At 40.7% G+C, this 23967-nt stretch overlaps 1 non-coding gene across 1 annotated transcript; it reads right to left on the minus strand.

The window, feature by feature from the left end:
* Positions 1-20909: 20909 nt before the first annotated feature.
* On the minus strand, positions 20910-21017 carry LOC112719364 (small nucleolar RNA R71). Its single transcript, XR_003161667.1, has one exon. It is a non-coding gene; the product is annotated as a small nucleolar RNA R71 (small nucleolar RNA).
* Between the last annotated feature and the right edge of the window lie 2950 nt (positions 21018-23967).

Below are 23967 nucleotides of genomic sequence, written 5' to 3' on the forward strand. Positions count from 1 at the left end.
TACAATAGTAAAAGGTCCTATATATAGAGAGCTAGTAGCCTAGGGTGTACAGAGATGAGTAAATGACATAAAAATCCACTTCCGGGCCCACTTGGTGTGTGATTGGGCTGAGAATTGAAGCATTTTCGTGTAGAGACACTTCTTGGAGTTAAACGCCAGCTTTTATGCCAGTTTGGGCGTTTAACTCCCATTCTTGTGCCAGTTCCGGCGTTTAACGCTGGGAATTCTGAGGGTGACTTTGAACGCCGGTTTGGGCCATCAAATCTTGGGCAAAGTATGGACTATCATATATTGCTGGAAAGCCCAGGATGTCTAATTTCCAACGCCATTGAGAGCGCGCCAATTGGGTATCTGTAGCTCCAGAAAATCCGCTTCGAGTGCAAGGAGGTCAGAATCCAACAGCATCTGCAGTCCTTTTTAGTCTCTGAATCAGATTTTTGCTCAGGTCCCTCAATTTCAGCCAGAAAATACCTGAAATCATAGAAAAACACACAAACTCATAGTAAAGTCCAGAAAATTGAATTTTAACTAAAAACTAATAAAAATATACTAAAAACTAACTAGATCATACTAAAAACATACTAAAAACAATGCCAAAAAGCGTACAAATTATCCGCTCATCACAACACCAAACTTAAATTGTTGCTTGTCCTCAAGCAACTGAAAATCAAACAAGATAAAAAGAAGAGAATATGCAATGAATTCCAAAAACATCTATGAAGATCAGTATTAATTAGATGAGTGGGGCTTTTAGCTTTTTGCCTCTGAACAGTTTTGGCATCTCACTCTATCCTTTGAAATTCAGAATGATTCTCCTAGTTAAGTATGATGATTCTTGAACACAGCTACTTATTGAGTCTTGGCCGTGGCCCAAAGCACTCTGTCTTCCAGTATTACCACCAGATACATACATGCCACAGACACATAATTGGGTGAACCTTTTCAGATTGTGACTCAGCTTTGCTAGAGTCCCCAATTAGAGGTGTCCAGGGTTCTTAAGCACACTCTTTTTGCCTTGGATCACAACTTTATTTCTTTCTTTTTCTTTCTTTTTCTCTTTCTTTTTCTTTTCTTTTTTCGAATTTTTTTTTCTTTTTGTATTCACTGCTTTTTCTTGCTTCAAGAATCATTTTTATGATTTTTTAGATCCTCAGTAACATGTCTCCTTTTTCATCATTCTTTCAAGAGCCAACATTCATGAACCACAAATTCAAGATATATATGCACTGTTTAAGCATACATTCAGAAAACAAAAGTATTGCCACCACATCAAAATAATTAATCTGTTATAAAATTCAAAATTCATGCAATTCTTTTCTTTTTCAATTAAGAACATTTTTTATTTAAGAGAGGTGATGGATTCATAGGACATTCATAACTTTAAGGCATAGACACTAAGACACTAATGATCACAAGACACAAACATAGACAAACATAAGCACTAAAATTCGAAAAACAGGAAAATAAAGAACAAGGAAATTAAAGAACGGGTCCACCTTAGTGATGGCGGCTTGTTCTTCCTCTTGAAGATCTTATGTAGTGCTTGAGCTCCTCAATGTCTCTTCCTTGTCTTTGTTGCTCCTCTCTTATGATTCTTTGATCTTCTCTAATTTCATGGAGGAGAACAGAGTGTTCTTGGTGCTCCACCCTTAGTTGTCCCATGTTGGAACTCAATTCTCCTAGGGAGGTGTTTAGTTGCTCCTAATAGTTTTGTGGAGGAAAGTGCATCCCTTGAGGCATCTCGGGGATTTGATGATGAGAGGGGTCTCTTGTTTGCTCCATCCTCTTCTTAGTGATGGGCTTGTCCTCATCAATGGGAATGTCTCCCTCTATGTCAACTCCAACTGAATAACAGAGGTGACAAATGAGATGAGGAAAGGCTAACCTTGCCAAGGTAGAGGACTTGTCTGCCACCTTATAAAGTTCTTGGGATATCACCTCATGAACTTCTATTTCTTCTCCAATCATGATGCTATGAATCATGATAGCCCGGTCTATAGTAACTTCGGACCGGTTGCTAGTGGGAATGATTGAGCGTTGGATAAACTCCAACCATCCTCTAGCCATGGGTTTGAGGTCATGCCTTCTCAGTTGAACCGGCTTTCCTCTTGAATCTCTCTTCCATTGGGCGCCCTCTTCACATATGGCTATGAGGACTTGGTCCAACCTTTGATCAAAGTTGACCCTTCTAGTGTAAGGATGTTCATCTCCTTGCATCATGGGCAAGTTGAATGCCACCCTTACATTTTCCGGACTAAAATCCAAGTATTTCCCCCGAACCATGGTAAGCCAATTCTTTGGATCCGGGTTCACACTTTGGTCATGGTTCTTGGTGATCCATGCATTGGCATAGAACTCTTGAACCATTAAGATTCCGACTTGTTGAATGGGGTTGGTAAGAACTTCCCAACCTCTTCTTCGGATCTCATGTCGGATCTCCGGATATTCACTCTTTTTGAGTGAAAAAGGGACCTCGGGGATCACCTTCTTCAAGGCCACAACTTCATAGAAGTGGTATTGATGCACCCTTGAGATGAATCTTTCCATCTCCCATGACTCAGAGGTGGAAGCGTTTGCCTTCCCTTTCCTCTTTCTAGAGGTTTCTCCGGCCTTGGATGCCATAAATGGTTATGGAAAAACAAAAAGCAATGCTTTTACCACACCAAACTTAAAAGGTTTGCTCGTCCTCGAGCAAAAGAAGAAAGAAGAGAGGAGAAGAAAAAGAAATGAAGAAGAAGGGAATGGCTTTGTGTTCGGCCAAAAAGGGCGAGAAGTGGTGGTTTGGTTGTGTGAAAATGAAGGAGTGAAGATGGGTTTATATAGGAGTGGGGGGGCTCATGGTTCGGTCATGTATGGGTGGGTTTGGGAGGAAAAGTGGTTTGAATTTGAAGGGTGAGGTAGGTGGGGTTTTATGAAGGATGGATGTGAGTGGTGAAGAGAAACATGGGATTTGATAGGTGAAGGGTTTTTGGGGAAGAGGTGTTGAGGTGATTGGTGAATGGGTGAAGAAGAGAGAGAGTGGTAGGGTAGGTGGGGATCCTGTGGGGTCCACAGATCCTGAGGTGTCAAGGAAAAGTCATCCCTGCACCAAGTGGCAAGCAAAAATGCGTTTTGCGCCATTTTGGCGTTAAACGCCGGGCTGGTGCCCATTTCTGGCGTTTAACGCCGAATGCTTGCCCTTTTCTGGCGTTTAACGCCAGTCTGGTGCCCCTTTCTGGTGTTAAACGCCCAACAGCTAGCCTCACTGGCGTTTAAACGCCAGCACGCTCTCCTCCAGGGTGTGCTATTTTTCTTTCTGTTTTTCATTCTGTTTTTGCTTTTTTAATTGATTTTGTGACTTCTCATGATCATCAACCTACAAAAGAACATAAAATAACAAAGGAAAATAGATAAAATATAACATTGGGTTGCCTCCCAACAAGCGCTTCTTTAATGTCAGTAGCTTGACAGAGGGCTCTCATGGAGCCTCAGAAATACTCAGAGCAATGTTGGAACCTCCCAACACCAAACTTAGAGTTTGAATGTGGGGGTTCAACACCAAACTTTGAAGTTGGTTGTGGCCTCCCAACACCAAACTTAGAGTTTGACTGTGGGGGCTCTGTGTGGCTCTGTTTTAAGAGAAGCTCTTCATGCTTCCTCTCCATGATGACAGAGGGATATCCTTGAGCCTTAAACATAAAGGATTCTTCATTCACTTGAATGATCAATTCTCCTCTATCAACATCAATCACAGCCCTTGCTGTGGCTAGGAAGGGTCTGCCAAGGATGATGGATTCATCCATGCACTTCCCAGCCTCTAGGACTATGAAATCAGCAGGGATGTAATGGTCTTCAACTTTTACCAGAGCATCCTCTACAAGTCCATAGGCTTGTTTTCTTGAATTGTCTGCCATCTCTAGTGAGATTTTTGCAGCTTGCACCTCAAAGATCCCTAACTTCTCCATTACAGAGAGAGGCATGAGGTTTACACTTGACCCTAAGTCACACAAGGCCTTATCGAAGGTCATGGTGCCTATGGTACAAGGTATTGAAAACTTCCCAGGATCCTGTCTCTTTTGAGGCAGTTTCTGCCTAGACAAGTCATCCAGTTCCTTGGTGAGCAAAGGGGGTTCATCTTCCCAAGTCTCATTTCCAAATAACTTGTCATTTAGCTTCATGATTGCTCCAAGGTATTTAGCAACTTGCTCTTCAGTGACATACTCATGCTCTTCAGAGGAAGAATACTCATCAGAGCTCATGAATGGCAGAAGTAAGTCCAATGGAACCTCTATGGTCTCATTTTGAGCCTCAGATTCCCATGGTTCCTCATTGGGGAACTCATTGGAGGCCAGTGGACGTCCATTGAGGTCTTCCTCAGTGGCGTTCACTGCCTCTTCCTCCTCTCCAAATTCGGCCATGTTGATGGCTTTGCACTCTCCTTTTGGATTTTCTTCTGTATTGCTTGGAAGAGTACTAGGAGGGAGTTCAGTAATTTTCTTGCTCAGCTGACCCACTTGTGCCTCAAAATTTCTAATGGAGGACCTTGTTTCAGTCATGAAACTTTGAGTGGTTTTGATTAGATCAGAGACCATGGTTGCTAAGTCAGAGGTATTCTGCTTAAAACTCTCTGTCTGTTGCTGAGAAGATGATGGAAAAGGCTTGCTATTGCTAAACCTGTTTCTTCCACCATTATTGTTGTTGAAACCTTGTTGAGGTCTCTGTTGATCCTTCCATGAGAGATTTGGATGATTTCTCCATGAAGGATTATAGGTGTTTCCATAGGGTTCTCCCATGTAATTCACCTCTTCTATTGAAGGGTTTTCAGGATCATAAGCTTCTTCTTCAGATGAAGCTTCCTTAGTACTGCTTGGTGCATTTTGCATTCCAGACAGACTTTGAGAAATCATATTGACTTGTTGAGTCAATATTTTATTCTGAGCCAGTATGGCATTCAGAGTGTCAATCTCAATAACTCCTTTCTTCTGATTGGTCCCATTGTTCACAGGATTCCTTTCAGAAGTGTACATGAATTGGTTATTTGCAACCATTTCAATCAGCTCTTGAGCTTCTGTAGACGTCTTCTTCAGATGAAGAGATCCTCCAGCAGAGCTATCCAAAGACATCTTGGGTAGTTCAGAGAGACCATCATAGAAAATTCCAATGATGCTCCATTCAGAAAGCATATCAGTGGAACACTTTCTGATTAATTGTTTGTATCTTTCCCGAGCTTCATAGAGGGACTCTCCTTCCTTCTTTCTGAAGGTTTGGACTTCCACTCTAAGCTTACTCAATTTTTGAGGTGGAAAGAACTTTTCCAAGAAGGCATTGACTAGCTTTTCCCAAGAGTTCAGGCTTTCTTTAGGTTGTGAGTCCAACCATATTCTAGCTCTGTCTCTTACAGCAAAAGGGAATAGCATAAGTCTGTAGACCTCAGGGTCAACCCCATTAGTCTTGACAGTGTCACAGATTTGCAAGAACTCAGCTAAAAACTGATGAGGATCTTCCAATGGAAGTCCATGGAACTTGCAATTCTGTTGCCTTAGAGAAACTAATTGAGGCTTAAGCTCAAAGTTGTTTGCTCCAATGGCAGGGATAGAGATGTTTCTCCCATAGAAGTCGGGAGTAGGTGCAGTAAAGTCACCCAGCACCTTCCTTGCATTGTTGGCATTGTTGTTGTTTTCGGCTGCCATGGGTTCTTCTTCTTTGAAGATTTATGTTAGGTCCTCTACAGAGAGTTGTGCCTTAGCTTCTCTTAGCTTTCGCTTCAAGGTCCTTTCAGGTTCAGGATCAGCCTCAACAAGAATGCTTTTGTCCTTGCTCCTGCTCATAAGAAAGAGAAGAGAACAAGAAAATGTGGAATCCTCTATGTCATAGTATAGAGATTCCTTGAGGTGTCAGAGGAAAAGAAAAATAGAAGGCAGAAGTAGAAAATTCGAACTTATCAAAGAAGATGGAGTTCGAATTTTGCATTAAGGAATAGTGTTAGTCCATAAATAGAAGGATGTGAGAAGAGGGGAAGTAATTTTCGAAAATTAAGTAAAAGATTTTGAAAACATTTTGAAAAACACTAATTGATTTTCGAAAACCAAGAGTGGAAAAGAAATCAAGTGATTTTTGAAAAAGATTTTGAAATTAGAAATTAAAAAGATATGATTGAAAACTATTTTGAAAAAGATGTGATTAGGAAGATATGATTGGTTTTAAAAAGATGTGATTGAGAAGATATGATTTGAAAAACATTTTAAAAAGATTTGATTTTGAAAATTAATGACTTGGCTATCAAGAAAAGATATGATTCAAACATTAAACCTTTCTCAACAGAAAAGGCAACATACTTGAAATGTTGAATCAAATCATTAATTGATAGCAAGTATCCTTAAAAATAGAAAGAAATTGATTTTGAAAAAGATTTGATTGAAAAGATTTGATTTGAAAAAGATTTGATTTTGAAAAATTTTGAAAACTTGAAAAAAAATCTGAATTAAAAACAGAATCTTCCCTCCTGTGCCATCCTGGCGTTAAACGCCCAGAATGGTGCACATTCTGGCGTTTAACGCCCAAAACTCTACCCTTTTGGGCGTTAAACGCCCAGCCAGGCACCCTGGCTGGTGTTTAAACGCCAGTCTGTCTTCTTCACTGGACATTTTGAACGCCCAGCTTTTTCTATGTAGTTCCTCTGCTGTATGTTCTGAATCTTCAATTCTCTGTATTATTGACTTGAAAAGACACAAATTAAAAATATTTTTGGATCTTTAATAATAAGGAATAATCAAAATGCAACTAAAATCAAATAACAATGCATGCAAGACACCAAACTTAGCAGTTTGAATACTGCTGACACTAACAAGATGAGAATGCACATGAAAAACAACAAAACACTTAATTCAAGAAAATTCAAAGATCAGAGCAATGAAATCATCAAGAACAACTTGAAGATCACTTAAGACACATGAATGAATGCAAGAAGAACAGAAACATGCAATTGACACCAAACTTAAAATGAGACTCTAGACTCAAACAAGAAATTTTTGGATTTTATAATTTTGTAATTTTTTTTGTGCTTTTTCGAAAATTAAGTGGAGAAGAAAATAAAGGTATCAAAATTCTTAATGAGAATTCCAGGAATCATGCAATGTTTAGGCTAAGACTCCGATCCAGGAATTAGACATGGCTTCATAGCCAGCCAAGCTTTCAAAGAAAGCCTCGGTCCAAAACACTAGACATGGCCAATGGCCAGCCAAGCCTTAGCAGATCACTGCTCCAACAGCAAGATTGATAGAAATCAACATGCTCTTGTGATGATAAGTTGAAATCTCGGTCCAATAAAATTAGACATGGCTTCACAGCCAGCCAGACTTCAACAGATCATCATGAAACTCTAGGATTCATTCTTAAGAACTCTGAAAAAAAATACCTAATCTAAGCAACAAGATGAACCGTCAGTTGTCCATACTCGAACAATCCCCGGCAACGGCGCCAAAAACTTGATGCACGAAATTGTGATCAATACTTTTCACAAATCAAATAATCCCCGGTAATGAATCCAAAAACTTGGTGTTTAATACCATGGCATAAACACAACTTCGCACAACTAACCAGCAAGTGTACTGGGTCGTCCAAGTAATAAACCTTACGCGAGTAAGGGTCGATCCCACAGAGATTGTTGGTATGAAGCAAGCTATGGACTCTTTGTCCTTATCCCGGGTGGTAAATCCGAATTTTGAGGTCTCTCCTAGTTGAGAGTTTTCCTCCATGTTGATGTACTTCTCTGCTCATTCTTGCACTTCGTTCAGAGATGTGGGGTGTTTTTTTGATATAGATTGGCTAAAAGGTCCCTCTCGCAAGCCATTGATGAGGCCCACAATGGCATCCTCTGTCGGTAGGCTCTATATGTCCAGGCACGTTTTATTGAATCTTTCCATGTAGTTGCGAAAACTTTCCCGTTCTCCTTGCTTGATTCCCAATAGACTTGGGTCATGCTTAGCCTTGTCTTTTTGGATGGAGAATCTGGCCAAAAACTTCTTGGCCAAGTCGTCGAAACTCGAGATGGACCTAGGAGGTAGATTGTCGAACCATCTAATTGCCGTCTTTGTTAAAGTAGTCGGAAAGGCTTTGCAACGAACTGTATCTGAGACATCGGCGAGGTACATTCTACTTATGAAATTGCTGAGATGATGGCCGGGATCTGTAGTGCCGTCGTACAAAGTCATATCCGAGAGTTTAAAGTCTTTTAGGATTTTGGTCTTCATGATCTCCTTGGTGAATGGATCTTGTTCCTTGCGGGAGCTATCCTCATGAGGGGATCGGATAGCTTTGGTCCTGAGATCGGCTTCGAGTTTTAGGAGTTTGTCCTCTAATTCCCACCGTCGCCTTATTTCCTTTTGTAGGTCTTTCTCAGCCTCTCGTTGACGTAGGGCTTCTTCTTCAAGTTGTTTTAAACGGTTTTGAAGCGCCTCCATGGATCCCGCATTTGGAGAATTCTTTTTGTTAAGTTGAGGGTATCCTTTGGTGTAGTGTCTGTGTTTTGTGCGGCGTTCTATCCTCTAGATCTGAATTATGGTTGTTGTCATGGTCGTCCGCCATGATGATGGGATGATTTCTAGGTCCCTGACAACGGCGCCAATGTTCCGAGGGTTACCTGAAACTATAGGTCGATCTCGGTCGAGATCTTCGGTGATGGTTGGAGGTGACGTGTCCAGCGTGTAGGTGGTGACCGGAGTTGCCGCGTCCGATTTGTTGGACTGTCAATGCTGCTGATCCTTTGTCACCGGAGGGTGGTGGTACCTGCAAGGGACTCCGATGCTTAAGTTAGCAAGGGTATTAAACAGGTTTTTTGTAGAATTAGAGTATGAATTATACCTTGGTGCTCCAGTGTATTTATAATAGTGTGGGCTGACCTTCCTAAAAAAGATAAGTTAGTTATCTTATATTATCTTATCTTTGGGTGAGGTGATGCACGAAATTGTGATCAATACTTTTCACAAATCAAATAATCCCCGGTAATGAATCCAAAAACTTGGTGTTCAATACCATGGCATAAACACAACTTCGCACAACTAACCAGCAAGTGTACTGGGTCGTCCAAGTAATAAACCTTACGCGAGTAAGGGTCGATCCCACAGAGATTGTTGGTATGAAGCAAGCTATGGTCACCTTGTAAATCTTAGTCAGGCAGACTAAAATGGATATGAATGATGATATACGAATAAAACATAAAGATAAAGATAGAGATACTTATGTAATTCATTGGTAGGAATTTCAGATAAGCGTATGAAGATGCTTGTCCCTTCCGTCTCTCTGCTTTCCTACTGTCTTCATCCAATCTTTCTTACTCCTTTCCATGGCAAGCTTATGCAAGGGTTTCACCGTTGTCAGTGGCTACCTCCCATCCTCTCAGTGGAAATGTTCAATGCACCCAGTGATTCTTTTGCGTCTGTCACTAACGCCCCGCCTTCAGGAGTTTGAAGCTCGTCACAGTCATTCAATCATTGAATCCTACTCAGAATACCACAGACAAGGTTAGACCTTCCGGATTCTCTTGAATGCTGCCATCAGTTCTAGCCTATACCACGAAGACTCTGATCTCACGGAATGGCTGGCTCGGTTGTCAGGCGAGCACTCGGTTGTCAGGCGATCAACCATGCATCGTGTATCAGGAATCCAAGAGATATTCACCCAATCTAAGGTAGAACGGAGGTGGTTGTCAGGCACACGTTCATAGGTGAGAATGATGATGAGTGTCACGGATCATCACATTCATCAAGTTGAAGAACAAGTGATATCTTGGAACAAGAACAAGCGGAATTGAATAGAAGAACAATAGTAATTGCATTAATACTCGAGGTACAGCAGAGCTCCACACCTTAATCTATGGTGTGTAGAAACTCCACCGTTGAAAATACATAAGAACAAGGTCTAGGAATGGCCGAATGGCCAGCCTCCCAAAGAGGGTTCAATCATAAAAACATGATCAAAAGCTCTAAATACAATAGTAAAAGGTCCTATATATAGAGAGCTAGTAGCCTAGGGTGTATAGAGATGAGTAAATGACATAAAAATCCACTTCCGGGCCCACTTGGTGTGTGCTTGGGCTGAGCATTGAAGCATTTTCATGCAGAGACTCTTCTTGGAGTTAAACGCCAGCTTTTATGCCAGTTTGGGCGTTTAACTCCCATTCTTGTGCCAGTTCCGGCGTTTAACGCTAGAAATTCTGAGGGTGACTTTGAACGCCGGTTTGGGCCATCAAATCTTGGGCAAAGTATGGACTATCATATATTGCTGGAAAGCCTAGGATGTCTACTTTCCAACGCCGTTGAGAGCGCGCCAATTGGGCTTCTGCAGGGAGGTCAGAATCCAACAGCATCTGCAGTCCTTTTTAGTCTCTGAATCAGATTTTTGCTCAGGTCCCTCAATTTCAGCCAGAAAATACCTGAAATCACAGAAAAACACACAAACTCATAGTAAAGTCCAGAAAAGTGAATTTTAACTAAAAACTAATAAAAATATACTAAAAACTAACTAGATCATACTAAGAACATACTAAAAACAATGCCAAAAAGCGTACAAATTATCCGCTCATTATGAGGTCAGCTTATCTTCAAGGGAAACGCCCTTATCTCTATAGGCTTGGGCTACCTTTGGATTTGGGTCGTGTTCCTCTATTTGGGCCTTTTGCTAGGCTTTCTTGGCAATTTGGTCGAGCTCTTTGAGAAGATGTCGGATAGTCTGACCCGAAGAGGTCAGTCGCTTTGTCGCTAAACATCCCGTGTCGGACAGCTTGACCTAAGGTATGAACAATGTCCCTTTGTGTTTCCCTCAAAAAATTTTCGAAAATAAGGGGGCATTAGATCTAAAAATTTTGAAGTCTTGAGTCTTTTACTTGTTTTTCTCTTTCCTCATTAATTTAAAAAATAAGAAAAAAATATCTTTTCTAACCAACTTTTAGCTAATTTTTGAAAATCATAAGTGAAAATTCATATTTTAATTTCAAAATTTAATCTTATCATAACATAGTTGTCAAGTTTTCAAAAATCAAATCTTTTCAAAAATAAAAATCTTATCTTTTTAAAAATTCTTATCTTATATCATTTCAAAATTCAAATTTCAAATTCCAAAATTTAAATTTAAATTTAAATTTTCAATTTTCAAATCTTAAATTCAAATCTCTTTTTAATTAGTTACTTATCTTCTCTCTCCCCTCTTTCAAAATTTCTTAATTAACTCGTTTCTTTTCTTTCTCGAATTTAATTCTTTTTAATTAATTAATTTTTAATTTGAGTTTAAATAAATAAATAAAATAAAAATAAAAATATATTTTAATTATTGTTTATCTTTTCTACTTCTATCTCTTCTTCTACTCATTCTATCTTCTTCCTTCTTCATATTCTACCTTTCTTAATCATGAACCCAAGTGGGAATGAGGAGTTTAGGAGAACTCTAGGATCTTATACAAATCCCAGTACTGACTTTTATGAAATAAGTATTAGCATACCTCACATCAGAGCTAGTAGTTTTGAACTCAACCCTCAACTTATTACCCTGCTGCAGCAAAACTGCCAGTATTTTGGGCTTTCTCAAGAAAAACCTACAGAATTCCTTACAGATTTCTTAAAGATTGCTGACAGAGTACACAGTGAGGGAGTAGACCAAGATGTCTATAGATTACTGCTTTTTCTTTTGTAGTAAATGACCAAGCAAAAAGATGGTTGGATAACCAGCCTAAAGCTAGTTTAAAAACTTGGAAATAGTTAGTGGACAAGTTTTTAAACCAATACTTTCCCGCAAGAAGGATGAACCAGCTGAGACTGGACATCCAAGGCATCAAAGAAAGAGATGGTGAATCTCTTTATGATGCCTGGGAGAGGTACAGGAGGATGCTAAGAAAATGTCCCACTGAAATATTTTCAGAATGGGTATAGTTAGACATCTTCTACTATGGCTTTCAGACATGGCTAGAATGTCCTTGGACCATTCTGCTGGTGGTTCTATGCACATGAGAAAGACCATTGGAGAGGCTCGAGAGCTTATTTAGATAGTTGCCACTAATTAGCATCTGCACTCATCTCCTGAGACCTCTATAAAAGGAGAAGTTAAGGCAGTAGTTGCTGAACCTAGCCCTCCATTAAAGGATGGCCCATTGTCTCAGCAACGGCAAGCCCTTGCCCAGCAAATGCTGGAACTACAAGAGGCTCTGCGAGAAACTCAGGCTTCTAACAGAAATGTAGAAGCCCATTTGAGTCAAACAAGGCAGCAGTTATCTACGCAGATAACAGATGAATGCCAGGCTCTCCAACTGAGGAGTGGGAATACCTTAAGCACCCAACCTCAGTACAATAAAAACAAGAAGCCCATTGAGGATACCCAGGTCTCTGCACAAAATGACTCTGGGTGTTTAAACGCCCAGAGAGACATCCCTCTTGGTGTTGAACAACAGGAAAAGTCAGAGATTGGGAGTTCAAACGCCCTAAAAGGTATCCCTCATGGCATTGAATGCCAAGAAAGGGCAAAGGCTGGGGGTTCAAATGCCCAAGGGGGCAGCAGCATAGGCATTGAACGCCCTTGCAAGGGAGGTCAGTCATTCATTGATAACAATCCTCCTATGCAAGCTAGTAACCCCCCTTCAAACTCACATGGCATTCAGCCTTCATCAACCAAGGTTGATCAATACAAGGCTAAGATGCCATTTCCTCAGAAACTCTGTCAGGAGGAAAAGGATAAAAAGTTTTCCCGCTTTGCGGAGTATATCAGAACATTAGAGATAAAGATCCCTTTTGCAGAAGCTCTTGAACAGATACGGTTCATATCTTGGGTCGAGCTGTCCGACCCGGGATGGTTTACTGGCAAGTCGACCGACCTCTTCAGTTAGGACAATCCGACCACTTCTCAAAAAGCTCGGTCAAATCACCAAGAAAGCCCAAAAAGGGCCCAAAGGGAGGACCACGCCCCAAATCCTAAGGCAGCCCAAGCCTACAGAGAAAAGGGCGGTTCCCTTGAAGATAAGATGACCTCACTTGAAGATAAGATAAAGATAAGATAACTAACTTATCTTATCTAAGAAGGTCACTCTACGCCATTATAAATATAATGGAGCACCCAGGTATAACTCATACTTTGATTTTACTAAAAACCTGCTTAATACCCTTGCTAACTTAAGCATCGGAGTTTGATAAACCACTATTTTATGGTTTATCTTGTGCTTAATTGAGTGGATTTTATCAATCTTTCATACACTTTTGCATACTAATTGCATGAGTTTACGTTTTCCTTCCGGATTTTGTGCTATGATTGAAAACATGCTTCTTTGGTCTTAATTTTGCTATGTTTAATCCTCTCTTATTACCATTCGATGTCGTGATATGTGTGTTAAGTGTTTTCAGAGATTACAGGGCAGGAATGGCTTAGAGGATGGAAAGGAAGCATGCAAAAGTGGAAGGAATACAAGAAGTTGAAGAAATTGCCAAAGCTGTCAGCCTGACCTCTTCGCACTCAAACGATCATAACTTGAGTTACAGAAGTCCAAATGAGGCGGTTCTAATTGTGTTGGAAAGATAACGTTCGGGGCTTCGATTTGATATATAATTTGCCATAGTGGCCGTACAGCTAGGCAACGCAAATGCGTGTTCCACGCGGACGCGTCGCAGTGACGAAAATCAGCGTGGCAGATTTCGCAATCAGCGATTTCTGGGCTGTTTTTGACCTAGTTTTCGGCCCAAAAAACAAAGATTAGAGGCTATAAAGTGGGGGAGTCCATCTATTCAGAAGAGACATAACATAGACGGCTGATAATTCATAACTTTTCATAATTTAGATGTAGTTTTTAGACAGAGAGGTTCTCTCCTCTTTCTTAGGATTTAAGATTAGGATTCCTCTTAAAGGAATTAGTATTTCATCTTCTTCAATTACAGGTTCAATGTTCCTTTTATTTATTTTTCCAATTTAATTTATGAACTTTTCCATGTTAGATTTGAATATTCTATTTAATATTATTTGAGGTATTCAGTTATAAGATTGTTTTATTTATGCTATGGATGCTTTCGATTTATCCAAATTATTTTTATTCGAGTAGATTTTCTTCCCTTTTGGCTCTGGTTAAGTAATTGGTGACGCTTGAATTATCAAATAAAGCAGTGGTTGAAATTGGGAGTTGCTGATTAATTTGAGTTCCAATAACTCTATCCTTTCCAAAGGAAAGACTAGGACTTGACGGATCAAATTAGTTCATTCACTTAACTTACCTTCATAGTTAGAGGTTAACTAAGTGGGAGCAATAAACAATTCTCATCACACCTAAAAAGGATAACTAGGATAGGATTTCCAGTTCTCATACTTTGCCAAGATATTTTATTATTATTAATTTATTTTTCTTGTCATTCAAACTACTTGCTCCTTATTTCAAAAACCCAAAAATATTGTTTTTCATAACCAATAATAAATCATACCTCCCTGCAATTCCTTGAGAAGACAACCCGAGGTTTGAATACTTTGGTTATAAATTTCATTGGGATTTGTTACTTGTGACAACCAAACGTTTGTACGAAATGATTTTCTGTTGGTTTAGAAGCTATACTTACAATGCAATTATATTTGTGAATTTCTTTACCATCAATTAATCCGATCGTCAAAGTCCTTTGCAGGTACCACCACCCTCCAGTGACGAAGGATCAGCACCACCACCAAGTCCAACAAGTCAGACACGGTGGCTCCGGCCACCATCATCAAGTCGGACATTACCGCTCCGACCAGTACAGAAGATCTCGTCCGAGATCGACCTACAGTTTCAGGTAACCCTCGGCACATTGGCGCCGTTGCCGGGGAACCTGGAAGTCATCCCATCATCATGGCGGACAATATTGACAACGACCACGATTCCAGTCTAGAAGACAGAACGCCGCACAAAAACGTGGACACTACACCAAAAGATACCCCGCAACCTAACGGAGACAAAAATTCACAAACTCGGGGGCCCTTGATACGCGTCAAGATCGTTTAAAACAACTTGAGAAAGAAGCCCATCATCAGCGAGAAGCAGGGAAGGACATACAAAGGGAGATAAGGCGACGCCGGGAATCGGCGGACAAACTCCTAAAACTCGAAGCCGATCACAAAGCCAAAGCGACTCGATCCCCCCACGAGGACAGCTCCCACAAGGACCAAGATCCATTTACCAAGGAGATCATGAAGGCCAAAATCCCAACAGACTTTAAACTCCCGAACATGGCCTTATATGATGGCACGGCAAATCCCAGCCATCACCTTAGTAATTTCAGAAGTCGAATGTACCTCACTGATGCCTCAGACACAGTCCGCTGCAAAGCCTTCCCAACTACCTTAACAAAAACAGCGATTAAGTGGTTCGACAATCTACTCCCCAGGTCCATCTCAAGCTTCGACGACCTAGCCAAGAAGTTTCTAGCGAGATTCTCTATCCAGAAAGACAAAACCAAGCACCCCCCAAGTCTATTAGGAATCAAACAAGGAGATCGGGAAAGTCTCCGCAGCTACATGGAAAGATTCAACAAGGCATGTCTAGACATACAAAGTCTGCCCACAGAAGCGGCCATCATGGGCCTCATCAATGGCCTACGAGAAGGGCCCTTTAGCTAATCCATATCGAAAAAGCATTCCACATTTCTAAAGACGGCTCACCGCTGCTACAACGAAAGTTTAAACCTCAGAGGCAAAGGAGAAGAATTCCACACAATTGAACTCGGTGGAGCTCAGAGGTGGGAAGAACTCTGCCCACAACTCGAAGGTGAAGTAGAAAAAGTCCATATCAGAGATATCCCGGACCAAACAACCAATATCAGTACAATCCTAAAAGTAGACATAAAAGAATCACTCGTACAGTTCTTGCGAGATAACGTCGACCTTTTTGCATGGAAGGCTGCAGACATGCCAGGCATAGACCCCAAGTTAATGTGCCACAAGCTAGCAGTCTACCTAGGATCTCGGCCAGTACAACAGAAACGTAGAAAGCTCGGGCTAGAACGATCCCAAGCTGTGGAAGAGCAGGTACAAGATCAACTGGAGGCAGGATTCATAATAGAAGTCACATACCCACTATGGCTAGCTAACGTCAAAAAATCGAATGGAAAGTGGCGGATGTGCACCGACTACACTAATCTCAACAAAGCCTGCCCAAAAGATCCTTATCCACTCCCAAATATTGACACTCTGGTAGATGCCTCCTCTGGATATAAATACCTCTTATTTATGGACGCGTATTCGGGATACAATCAAATCCCGATGTATCCATACGACCAAGAAAAAACCTCATTCTTAACCCCAAAAGCAAACTACTGTTACATCGTCATGCCTTTTGGACTAAAAAACATAGGAGCTACCTATCAGAGGTTAATGAATAAGATCTTCACGGATCACATCAGAAAAATCATGGAAGTATATGTGGACGACATGTTAATAAAGACACAAAGTGAAAAGACGCTACTGTCCGACCTCACCCAAGTATTCGACACTATAAGAAGGCATGGCATGCGACTTAATCTTGCAAAGTGCACCTTCACAGTAGAAGCTGGCAAATTCTTGGGTTTTATACTCACACAAAGAGGTATCTAGGCAAATCCGGATAAATGTCGGGCCATACTAGACATGAAGAGCCCGACTTGTGTCAAAGAAGTACAACAACTCAATGGAAGGTTGGCAGCCTTGTCCAGATTTTTAGCTGGATCAGCGATAAGATCTCTCCCCTTCTATGCCACTCTAAGGAAGGGAAAGAGGTTTGAATGGACAACAGAGTGCGAGTAGGCCTTCCAAGATTTCAAAAGATTCCTGGGACAGCCACCTATCCTAACTCGGCCTCAGGAAGGAGAACCACTTATATTATATCTCGCAGTAGGAAGTCGGACAGTAGCCTCAGCACTAGTCCGGGAAGACGACAATGGGCAACAACCTGTATACTTCATCAGCAAAGCATTACAAGGATCTGAGCTGAACTACCAAAAAATAGAAAAATTTGCCTATGCTCTCATACTAACCTCTCGACGGCTCCGTCCATATTTCCAAGCTCACATTATTAGGGTTTGGACCAACCAACCCATAAAAGGGATTTTGCAGAAAATGGACTTAGCAAGCAGAATTTTGCAATGGAAAGTCGAGTTGTCCGAATTCGACCTTCAATATGAAGCTCGGACAGCCATTAAATCGCAATATCTAGCCGACTTCATTGCACAATTTACAGATACTCCAAAAATTCCTACAGAATGGAATCTTTATGTGGACGGTTCCTCAAACAAAACTAGAAACGGCATAGGTGTGATCATAGAAAGCGACCAGGGAACCCAAATCGAACTTTCCCTTAAATTCGGGTTCCCTGCCTCAAACAACCAAACCAAGTATGAGGCACTACTGGCTGGTTTGATGCTGGCTAAGGAGGTTGGAGCTCAAAAGCTTATCATCTTCAGCGACTCACAAGTAGTCACTTCACAAATAGCAGGGAGCTACCAAGCCAAAGATCCCACCATGAAAAAGTACCTGGACAAAACCAGAGAACAGCTCGAACAACTCGGGGAATATGAGGTCTGCCACATACCGCGAGAACAGAATGCCCAAGCTGATGCACTCTCAAAACTAGCCAGCACCAAACCAGGGGGTAACAATAGAAGCCTCATCCAAGAAACACTGTAGAACCCGTCAATCTCGAAAGAAGAAAAAATCCTAGCAATAACAGGTCAGGATCAAAGATGGATGACTCCTATAATTAACTATCTCAAAACAGAAACACTCCCCACAGATAAGAAAGAGGCAAAGAGGTTAAAACGGGAGGCACAACACTACACAATCATAAACAATACTCTATACACAGCGGCATCTGTGGCAACCATTTCGGAGCACAGGCTCTTACCAAAAAGGTACTCCGGGCCAGATTCTATTGGCCAACTCTACAAAAACAAGCAACATAATTCGTAAAGACATGTCCACCATGCCAGAAACATGCCAACTTTCACATCGCCCCACCAGAGGAGCTTATCAGCATAACCTCACCCTGGCCATTCGCAAAATGGGGACTAGACCTTCTCGGTCCTTTCCCTCAAGGATCCGAACAAGTCAAATTTCTCATCGTATGGGTGGACTATTTAACAAAATGGATTGAGGCGGAACCCCTAGCTAATGCCACTGCTCAAAGAAGCCAAAAATTCCTGTATAGAAACATCGTCACAAGGTTTGGAGTTCCATACTCCATCACCATAGACAATGGCACTCAATTTACAGATGCAGGCTTCAGAAAATTGGTGACCGATCTGAACATAAAACACCAATTCACATCCGTAGAACACCCTCAGGCCAACGAACAAGCAGAAGCTGCTAACAAAGTCATATTAGCCGGGTTAAAATAGAGATTATAGGACGCAAAGGAAGCCTGGGCGGAGGAGCTCCCACAAGTCCTATGGGCATATCGGATAACTCCACACTCCACCACAAAGGAATCACCTTTCCGATTAGCTTACGGATTATGATCCCAGTGGAGATCGAAGAAGGATCGCCCAGAGTGATTCACTATAAACGCCAGGATTGGATGAAGACAGTAGGAAAGCAGAGAGACAGAAGGGACAAAGCATCTCCATACGCTTATCTGAAATTCTCACCAATGAATTACATAAGTATCTCTATCTTTATTTTATGTTTTATTCATCTTTTAATTATCAATCCACCATAACCATTTCAATCTCCTGACTGAGATTTACAAGATGACCATAGCTTGCTTCATACCAACAATCTCCGTGGGATCGACCCTTACTCGTGTAAGGTTTATTACTTGGACAACCCAGTGCACTTGCTGGTTAGTTGTGCGAAGTTGTGATAAAGAGTTGAGATTGCAATTGAGCGTACCATGTTGATGGCGCCGTTGATGATCACAATTTCGTGCACCAAGTTTTTGGCGCCGTTGTCGGGGATTGTTTGAGTTTGGACAACTGACGGTTCATCTTGTTGCTTAGATTAGGTATTTTTCTTCAGAATTTTTAAGAATGAATTCTAGAGTTTCAAGGTGATGTTCTTATCATCACCAAAGCTGATTGATTTTCATCAATTTAGCTCTTGAATGTAATGTCCTGCTGAAGCTTGGCTAGCCATGTCTAATCTTTTTAGACTAAAGCTTTAGACTAACATTGCATGATTCTTGGAATTCTTATTAAAAATTTTGAATCTCTTTATTTTCTTTTTCCACTCAATTTTTGAAAAATCCAAAAAATTTACAAAATCATAAAAACCAAAAATAATTTTATGTTTCTTGTTTGAGTCTAGTATCTCATTTTAAGTTTGGTGTCCATTGCATGTTTTTAGTCTTCTAATTTTCAAAAATTACATGCATTATGTTCTTCATTGATCTTCAAGTTGTTCTTGATGATTTCCTTGCTCTAATCTTTAAATTCTCTTGTCTTGAGTGTTTTGTTGTTTCTCATATGCATTCTCAATTTGTTAGTGTCAATAGTATACAAACTTCTATGTTTGGTGTCTTGCATGCATTGTTTATTTGATTTTAGTTATATTTTGATTATTCCCCATCATTAAAAATTCAAAAAAAATTTTTAATTTGTGTCTTTTCAAGTCAATAATACAGAGAATTGAAGATTCAGAACATACAGCAGAGGAATTACACAGAAAAAGCTGGGCATTCAAAACACCCAGTAAGGAAGGAAACTGGCGTTTAACGCCCAAAAGGGTAGCATTTTGGGCGTTAAACGCCAGAATGGATACCATTTTGGGCGTTTAATGCCAGGATGGCACAAGAGGGAAGATTTTGTTTTTAATTCAAATTTTTTTCAAGTTTTCATAATTGTTCAAAATCAAATCTTTTTCAAACCATATTTTTTCAATCATATATTTTCAAAATCAATTTCTTTCCATTTTCAAAAATACTTGCTAACAATTAATGATTTGATTCAACATTTCAAGTATGTTGCCTTGTCTGTTGTGAAAGGTTTAATGTTTGAATCATATCTTTTCTTGTTAGCCAAGTCATTAATTTAAAAAAAAAATCAAATCTTTTTAAATTGTTTTTCAATCATATATTTTTAATCACATCTTTTTCAAAATAGTTTTCAATCATATCTTTTTGATTTCTAATTTCAAAATCTTTTTCAAAAATCACTTAATTTCTTTCCACTTTTAGTTTTCGAAAATCATCAATCAGTTTTCAAAATTTCTTTAAAAATCTTTTAATTTATTGTCAAAAAATTCTTCCCCTCTTCTCACATCCTTCTATTTATGGACTAACACTCCTCCTCAATGCACAATTTGAACTCTATCCCTTTTGATAAGTTCGAATTCTTCTACCCCCTTCTTATATTCTTCTTTTCCTCTAACACCATAAGGAATCTCTATACTGTGACATAGAGGATTCCATACTTTCTTGTTCTCTTCTCTTTCATATGAGCAGGAGCAAAGACAAAAGCATTCTTGTTGAGGCTGACCCTGAACCTGAAAGGACCTTGAAGCGAAAGCTAAGAGAAGCTAAAGCACTACTCTCTGTAGAGGACCTAACAGGAATCTTCAAACAAGAAGAAGACATGGCAGCCGAAAACAACAACAATGCCAACAATGCAAGAAAGGTGCTGGGTGACTTTACTGCACCTACTCCTGACGTCTATGGGAGAAGTATCTCTATCCCTGCCATTGGAGCAAACAACTTTGAGCTTAAGCCTCAATTAGTTTCTCTAATGCAACAGAATTGCAAGTTTCATGGACTTCCATTGGAAGATCCTCATCAGTTCTTATCTGAATTCTTGCAAATCTGTTACACTGTCAAGACCAATGGGGTTAACCCTGAGGTCTACAGACTTATGCTATTCCCTTTTGCTATAAGAGATAGAGCTAGGATATGGTTGGACTGACAACCTAAAAAAAGCCTGAACTCTCGGGAAAGGCTAGTCAATGCCTTCTTGGCAAAGTTCTTTCCACCTCAAAAATTGAGTATGCTTAGAGTGGAAGTCCAAACCTTCAAACAGAAGGAAGGTGAATCCCTCTATGAAGCTTGGGAAAGATACAAACAATTGATCAGAAAGTGTCCTTTTGACATGCTTTCTGAATGGAGCATCATAGGTATCTTCTATGATGGTCTGTCTGAACTGTCCAAGACGTCATTAGACAGCTCTGCTGGAGGATCTCTTCATCTGAAGAAGACGCCTGCAGAAGCTTAAGAACTCATTGAAATGGTTGCAAATAACCAATTCATGTACACTTCTGAAAGGAATCCTGTGAACAATGGGACGAATCAGAAGAAAGGGGTTCTTGAGATTGATACTCTGAATGCCATATTGGCTCAGAACAAAATATTGACTCAGCAAGTCAATATAATTTCTCAAAGTCTGTTTGGAATGCAAGCTGCACCAGGCAGTACTAAGGACGCTTCATCTGAAGCAGAAGCTTATGATCCTGAGAACCCATCAATGGAAGAGGTGAATTACATGGGAGAACCCTATGGAAACACCTATAACCCTTCATGGAGAAATCATCCAAATCTCTCATGGAAGGAACAATAGAGACCTCAACAAGGTTTCAACAACAATAATGGTGGAAGAAACAGGTTTAGCAATGGCAAGCCTTTTCCATCATCTTCTCAGCAACAGACAGAGAATTCTAAGCAGAGCCATTCTTACTTAGCAACCATGGTCTCTGATCTAATCAAAACCACTTAAAGTTTCATGACTAAAACAAGGTCCTCGATTAGAAACTTTGAGGCACAAGTGGGTCAGCTGAGTAAGAAAGTTACTGAACTCCCTCCTAGTACTCTTCCAAGCAATACAGAAGAGAATCCAAAAAGAGAGTACAAGGCCATCAACATGGCCGAATTTGGAGAGGAGGAAGAGGCAGTGATCGCCACTGAGGAAGACCTCAATGGACGTCCATTGGCCTCCAATGAGTTCCATAATGAGGAACCATGGGAATCTGAGGCTCACACTGAGACCATAGAGATTCTATTGGAATTACTTCTGCCATTCATGAGCTCTGACGAGTATTCTTCCTCTGAAGAGGACAAAGATGTCACTAAAGAACAAGTTGCTAAGTACCTTGGAGCAATCATGAAGCTAAATGACAACTTATTTGGTAATGAGACTTGGGAGGATGAACCCCCTTTGCTCACCAAAGAACTGGATGACTTGACTAGGCAGAGATTACCTCAAAAGAGACAGGACCCTGGGAAGTTCTCAATACCTTGTCCCATAGGCACCATGACCTTTAAGAAGGCTCTGTGTGACTTAGGGTCAAGTATAAACCTCATGCCTCTCTCTGTAATGGAGAAGCTAGGGATCTTTGAGGTACAAGCTACAAGAATCTCACTAGAGATGGCAGACAATTCAAGAAAACAAGCTCATGGACTTGTAGAGGATGTTCTGGTAAAGATTGAAGACCATTACATCCCTGCTGATTTTATAGTCCTAGAGACTGGGAAGTGCAAGGATGAATCCATCATCCTTGGCAGACCCTTCCTAGCCACAGCAAAAGCTGTGATTGATGTTGACATAGGAGAATTGATCATTCAAGTGAATGAAGAATCCCTTGTGTTTAAGGCTCAATGATATCCCTCTGTAACCATGGAGAAGAAGCATGAAGAGTTTCTCTCAAAACAGAGTCAAACAGAGCCCCCACAGTCAAACTCTAAGTTTGGTGTTGGGAGTCCACAACCAAATTCTAAGTTTGGTGTTGAACCCCCACATTCAAACTCTAAGTTTGGTGTTGGGAGGTTCTAACATTGCTCTGAACATCTGTGAGGCTCCATGAGAGCCCACTGTCAAGCTACTGACATTAAAGAAGCGCTTGTTGGGAGGCAACCCAATGTTATATTTATCTATTTTCCTTTTGTTATTTTATGTTTTCTGTAGGTTGATGATTATGTGAAGTCACAAAATCAATTGAAAAAGCAAAAATAGAATGAAAAATAGAAAGAAAAATAGCACACCTTGGAGGAAAACTTGCTGGCGTTTAAACGCCAGTAAAGACAGCAAAATGGACGTTTAACGCCCAGTTTGGTACCATTCTGGGCGTTTAACGCCAAAAAGGGGCACCAGACTGGCGTTTAACGCCAGGAATTGGCAAGAAGCTGGCGTTAAATGCCAGAAAGGGGTAGCAGCCCGGCGTTTAATGCCAGGATTGACAGAAAGGGCGTTTTTGCACGCCACTTGGTACAGGGATGAGCTATCCTTGACACCTCAGGATCTGTGGACCCCACAAGATCCCCACCTACCCCACCAATCTCTCTTTTCTTCACCTACTCACCAATCACCTCAATACCTCTTTCCCAAAACCCCTCACCTATCAAATCCCACCATTCTCTTCACCACTCACATCCATCCTTCATAAAACCTCACCTACCTCACCATTCAAATTCAAACCACCTTCCCTCCCAAACCCACCCATAATGGCCGAACCCTACCCCCCTCTCCACCCCTATATAAACCATTCTTCACTCCTTCATTTTCACACAACCTAAACACTACTTCTCCCCCTTGGCCGAACCACAAAGCCCCCTCTATCTCCTCAATTTTCTTCTTCTTCTACTCCCTTCTTTCTTCTTTTGCTCGAGGATGAGCAAACCTTCTAAGTTTGGTGTGGTAAAAGCATTGCTTTTTGTTTTTGCATAACCATTTATGGCACCCAAGGCCGGAGAAACCTCTAGAAAGAGGAAAGGGAAGGCAAAAGCTTCCACCTCCGAGTCATGGGAGATGGAGAGATTCATCTCAAGGGTGCATCAAGACCACTTCTATGAAGTTGTGGCCATGAAGAAGGTGATCCCCAAGGTCCCTTTCAAACTCAAAAAGAGTGAATATCCAGAGATCCAACATGACATCCGAAGAAGAGGTTGGGAAGTTCTTACCAACCCCATTCAACAAGTCGGAATCTTAATGGTTCAAGAGTTCTATACCAATGCATGGATCTCCAAGAACCATGATCAAAGTGTGAACCCGGACCCAAAGAATTGGCTTATAATGGTTCGGGGGAAATGCTTAGATTTTAGTCCAGAAAATGTAAGGT

The sequence above is a fragment of the Arachis hypogaea genome, chromosome 10 (assembly GCF_003086295.3).
Source record: "Arachis hypogaea cultivar Tifrunner chromosome 10, arahy.Tifrunner.gnm2.J5K5, whole genome shotgun sequence".
NCBI lineage: Eukaryota > Viridiplantae > Streptophyta > Magnoliopsida > Fabales > Fabaceae > Arachis > Arachis hypogaea.